This window comes from Megalops cyprinoides, chromosome 11, assembly GCF_013368585.1.
Source record: "Megalops cyprinoides isolate fMegCyp1 chromosome 11, fMegCyp1.pri, whole genome shotgun sequence".
Taxonomy (NCBI): domain Eukaryota; kingdom Metazoa; phylum Chordata; class Actinopteri; order Elopiformes; family Megalopidae; genus Megalops; species Megalops cyprinoides.
Genome location: NC_050593.1, coordinates 14,179,304 through 14,184,622, shown reverse-complemented (window position 1 = coordinate 14,184,622; position 5,319 = coordinate 14,179,304).

The window sequence follows — 5,319 nt, the reverse complement described above, 5'->3', positions numbered from 1 at the left end:
TTTTTTCTCAAATGCCACAGGGTTTTGGAAGGCATTTAGTAGCTCCTGGGGCATCCACAGATAGCTTTTTTAAATTTACCGTGAAGTCTCTTAGAATTCCTATTCAAGCAGGATATTCTCTTTAAACCTATCATTTATTGCTTTCAGAAGGCAAGCCTCATATGTCTAAAATGCGAGGTCTTTGGTTTTGATAGGGACCTGGGCCTGAGACAATGGGGGAAGTGGAAAGACCCGCTTAATGGGATTGAGATCTCAGGTTTTATCCTCAGGAACAGAGAGCATGGGTGGTGCATTTGACGGGGCTTTGGAGGCCTTTTACATACCTGCCTTGGCAATAATAAATGCAAATTAAGCCTAGGAGGTGAACATCAAAAAGACTCTACATTCTACTTGTTCATGCAACGATTTACACCAGTTTCGTAAGACTTGCAAACACCTTTTAGTCACACGCTGTTTACGTTCGTACCTATGCTTATGAAGGCATTTTGTGAACGGATCGCCTGCGTGCTCGGGCCCAATCAGCCGTTTGCTTTTTCCAGAGCCGACTGAGTAATTTGCTCTGTAAATGCGCGGGCATGGAGCTTGGCCAGTGTAAACATCATGGTCTGCACCTTGAGCTGAAGCTGGCATTGACCTTGTCATGCGGGCCCCGTGGCGACACCACCCCTCCCCATCTGACAGCGCGGGTCGAGGTCTTCGTCTCAGCGTCTGATGACCACGGGTTGTCACGTCAGGCCCAAGCCCCCTACTCCTCCACACTTCACCCACCCCCATCCCTGAGAGGAACAGACAGGCTTACTGTTGCTAATCCTCACTGCTGGAGTGTTTAACTGTAGCACCTTAGCACAATGCTGTACCACGGTCCTATACATACCAGTAAAAATCTGTGGATGCCCAAGTCCACTATGTTATATGAAAATAAAATTAAAAAATAAAGTGTCCTGTATCTGGCTGCAGTCTTGGCTTTGTAAGATGCATCGCTTGCTTATTGTTTGGGTGACATAATGCATTGATGTGAAACCTGTGTAAGCCGTAGAGCAACAGAGATTTTGAGTTAGTACATGCTCTGATCCAGATTTTTGCAATAATATCAGCAAATGGTCATTTGAAAAACATCATCAACCAGTTTGTGACATTTATTTATTCTCTAAATTAAAACAGTGCATAATTCCCTACTATTTTTGACTTTCCCTTATTAAAGCCAACAGCAAATTCGTATACTTCTAAGTGTCCGTTTAATTAGCTGTCTATATTTCTGTATCTCGTTATTACATTTATTTTATATTGTACTTTATTGTAAATAGTGTTTGAATTTTAAAACACACCTCTTGGGTGCAACTTAAAGGAGAATTTTTAATCATACATTTCTAAATGAAAGGATCCTGTGTTTTGCTTTAAAATGTATTCTAATGAGTCCTCAGGTTCTTAAGCAGATGCGATTTCTAATTATTGTTTTATTTGGCTACATGGGTACCTTCCTCTGTGGTCACAGGATGACAGACAGCATCGTGGGGCAAAAAAAAAATGAAAAGGAGGGGTAAAAAGAAGAAAAAAATCAGGAAAAATTTAACAGGGATGAGGGTCCTTGGTTTCCTCGGTGACAGATTTATTTATTAGGGTCCTGGATGAAAAGTGTTAATGTACCACATACCTGCTGATCAGCAAACTCTCCTGCTTCAGCCTCAGTTGACAATTAAGACCTGGGCGACTGTAGCCAGGGGTTAATGCTCCTCATTAAAAGAACTAGGTCATTAGTGTGGAATCAAGGCTCTTAAGGCGGCATGGGGGTGTGGGGTGGGGTGGGGTGGGGGGGCATAGTAAATTCTGCATCTCGACGAACACAGCTCTTACATTAATTAACCTCCCTTTTCCTTGTTGAAAAAAAATCTGTTATCATATATGCACATGGCCGTACACCAATTAATTGCAAGAAAAAGAAGCTAGTTTACCGTCATCCCAGTGGTCGTCTTGTCTTCCTGTGCGGGAGTTCTATTATTTCAGGGAGGGGAAAAAATTCTAATGTCTGTATGATGAGCAAAAAGGGTATTAAAATTAAGAAGGGAATCATGGCAGAAATCAGCTTTACCACAGGGGAAACGAGCAAATAAAAGCCACGGAAATGAAAATAAATAAGCTTTGCTAATACCTCACCTTAGGAGTCTTCTCTGAACCCAGCCGAATCAGGGGTATTTAGAGATCCTTCTTTGCGGCATTATTAAGCTGTTACACAGGCTTTTGACCTTCAGCAAAAAAGCCTTTGTGGAACAAATCCGTGTTCCTTGCAGAAAAGCGACGCAAGTGCATTCAGTCACCTGACCATCAGGAGGTCAGAGAAATGGAACCTGGTCCCAGAGCTGTTTGAAATCAAACACCGAAACACTGCACGTTTTAGAAATACAAGGCACTGAACAGCACGGGGAAGTAAGAAACTACATGTAAGAGTGTCAATTATTCAGAAAACCAAAATGTGGAAACTGTTCCATTATAGGTGCATGTGCAAACTGGGTGCTTATATTACAAACACTATATTTCAGATGAATTCTTTTGGGATGACCTTTCTATGACTTCTGAAGACAATCATAAGATTGATGCCATACAAATGGTATCTCCTCCTTAATCAGCTATGCAGGCAATTTTTCGATATTTATGTTTTCATACCAGGTGTATTCTGTGATAAAAGATTCAGGCAAGGATTGAATCATGGTTTTGTAGAGCAGGACCAACATTCATGCTGCCATGTGGCATTGTGCTGTCCAGTGACGCGGCAGTGTGGCGTATTGTTGTCTAACGATTCTGCAGTGTGGCTTAGTGTTGTCCAATGATGTAGCTGTGTGGCAGAGTGTGGTCCAATGATGCAGCATTATGGCTGAGTGGTTAATGAGCTAGGCTGGAAACCTCCAGTTTTGAGTCCCAGGTAGGACACTTTCATTGTGACCATGAGTCAGGTACTTAACCTGAACTGCTCCAGTAAACATTAAGCTGTAAATATGAATAATATGCAAAATGTGACCAATGTGCAAAATATTCTGGATGATCTAAGTCACCCTGAAGATGTTAGCAAAGACAATAAATGACATGATATGCCTGGCTAGACAGAGGCTTTACTTGAATAAATAACATATTACATACAGCTACAATGCCTAGATGATATATTGTGTTGGATAGCCTTATGATAGAATATGCTTACTGGTAAAGAAAAACTTACTAGCCCATTTTATACCTCATTTTACAAGGCAGTTTATATGAGAGTCAGGTGACATAAACGTATGTGCGAATGGTATAGAACTCAATATACATATAGTTAGGTATAGATCAAGTACAGAATGCCTAGTGTACATTTCATATGTTAGTTATTTACACATCTGAGTGTTTGCTGTAGTACACCAAAGCAATCCAAAGTATTCTAATTTTAGTAAATGTAATATGTCATTGATTACATTCACTCCCAAATCTGCTGGGAGAAACTCAGGCCAGGTTTGAGTGGGATTTAATGAAGATTTGGAATATATGTCCACACTCAGCAAGAAAGGATACCATATTAACATCAATCTCCTGCCTTTTTTTAATTGGGTCAATGGACACCCAATCACAAAGGGCTTGATTTTGAACCCAAATATCCATATTTAGTACGGAGGGTAGAGCCCCCCCCCTCCCCCCACACCCTCATACGAACCAGTGTACCCAAATAGCACTCACCTCCACTGTCACTGTCTGTAGTGTAAGTGCACACTTTCTACATTCAGTTTCCCCACTGAGCAGTGCAGAGAAAGGAAATAATTGGATTCACTGGTTCCAGTTCAGTCATTCTCAATGCGTGTACATAAAGGTGAAAACTTTGTGTGATTTTCCTTTGAGAAAAGCCTTGGTGCTTGGTGTGTGTTCTGTGTCAAAAGTCTGTAGCCACTGAAACAAAGGGAGAGCATTTATTACATTTATTTAAATTTATAAATGCAGGATGAATTAAGTAAATAAATGAGGTGATGTAATATGAGATCTGACAATTTTCTTATAGCTCATTCAAAGAGAATGACTTCTCATAGTATACCTGTGATGCTAGGCAACACTGTCTGTGGTTATACACACACACACACACACACACACACACACACACATACATATGTATATAATATATTATCTCTGATTCATTTGTCTGTTAGGTTGGTACTTTCTGTACAAATACAATGTTAAAAACTTTGAAAATGTAAGAAAATTATCTGTATTATCTGCAAATGTGATAGTGTTTTTAATCTACTAATTTCACTAGCCCCTTAATGAGACAGTGTCATCTGATGGAGTGATTTGAATTTAAATGATATAATACTTGAGATATCCTAATTCTCCCATACATATTTAATCTAACATATTATCTCTCTTTCATGATATCCTAATGTAATAGCTCAGCTAGTGAGCCAATATTTTAGAACAAGGCAAATATGTTGGAGAGAAGAGGCTCTTGTGCTTGAAATAACTCCAATCTTGGAAGGTCTTCGGCATTTATTCATAATACGTGTGTCTGTGTGTGTGTGTGTGTGTGCATGCATTTGGTTATGTTCTTAACCAGAGGATCACCTAATATTTTCATGCTTCGTATTTTTTAAATCACCCAAAGTTTGTATGTTTAAAATTATAGCAGCCAATGTATGATGTCAAGACTTTAAATCCTCTCCATTCCTTTACATATCAGATGCAAGGTGCTTCAGTGGAGGACTTTAGCCAAGAGTTAATCGGAGCTATAGGAGGGTAAAAAATAAGAGATTTGCTCAATTACCCAATATGCCACAGCTGAGGACAGCACCTGTGCATACTGGAGGCTCTGCTTCCACGGCACCATAGATGTCATGGCTGATTACCCTCTCGAGTGCTCAGTGATCACAGTGGGTCTGTCACATCCCCTACCTGGTCCGTGGCAGCAGTAAGCACGGCGGGCCACATCCCTTTTAATTGCTATGTGTGTTAATATGCACTTGTGTGTGGAGTGTGCAATTTTAGCTTGTGGTATATTGTAATGTGAACAACAAGGGGGCCATTAAAATCGCTGCATTGGCTTGCTGAGTGACTTTCACTTGATGATGGACCTTCTGATAACCCACGTCAAATAAGCGTATTCTCCATTTTCATTTAAGATATCTTGTAAAAGAATAAAGATAAACTTGTACATGATTTTTTTTTTTTACAACCATAATGATGAAGACTTTAAACTACAAATCTGCTCCATACTTTTTTGTTCAAGCTTATGTTTGATAATGAAGACCTTCTCATGCTTCAGCATTTGATATGGGCTATGACAGTGTCACATTTTAGAAATTTGAAATTAACATG